The sequence below is a fragment of the Penaeus monodon genome, chromosome 31 (genome assembly GCF_015228065.2).
Source record: "Penaeus monodon isolate SGIC_2016 chromosome 31, NSTDA_Pmon_1, whole genome shotgun sequence".
Classification (NCBI taxonomy): domain Eukaryota; kingdom Metazoa; phylum Arthropoda; class Malacostraca; order Decapoda; family Penaeidae; genus Penaeus; species Penaeus monodon.
This window is the reverse complement of record NC_051416.1, coordinates 21,450,421-21,450,914: the sequence shown is the minus strand read 5'-3', so window position 1 is coordinate 21,450,914 and position 494 is coordinate 21,450,421. Positions and strand designations below refer to the sequence as shown.

General features: G+C 43.1%; 1 protein-coding gene across 1 annotated transcript in view; it reads right to left on the bottom strand.

The window, feature by feature from the left end:
* The window catches only part of LOC119592927, a gene marked incomplete in the record, with an annotated part of 145,168 nt that overhangs the window by 76,792 nt on the left and 67,882 nt on the right, over nucleotides 1-494 (bottom strand).

Genomic DNA, 494 nt, shown 5'->3' with positions numbered 1-494 from the left:
AAAGGGACTGACGATCTTTTTTTTAATCATTACTGTTATTTCTTTTGTGATGTCGATACTTCTCTAAATATATATATTCTACATGCGTCCAGGTTGTGTAAATAATACTATCCCTGTATCTTACTACAGTCATGATTCGAGTGTCCGTAAGCTTTTTTCCCTCCCGGCATGATAATAACAATGACACTTTTCTCGATCTAGTAAAAATAAGGTAGGTTCTTCAACCAATCATATGACATCCAGGAATTGCAACAATGATAATAACGTAAAAGCTGCATTCCTCGTGTTCTTTCCGCCGATCACACGCCAGGAGAATTCCCCGATTACACAACGTTCGCCTATTCTTAAGTGTGACGTCTCTCCACTTCCCGAAAAGACTTGGGTTTCCGGTCAAGCCACGCGGTTCTTCGGCTTCTCCCCCGCCTGGCGGTTCGATGCTTGTGTTTCTTCCTGAAAACCCGACCCGATCCAGTTCTTGCACCACAGTCGTATCG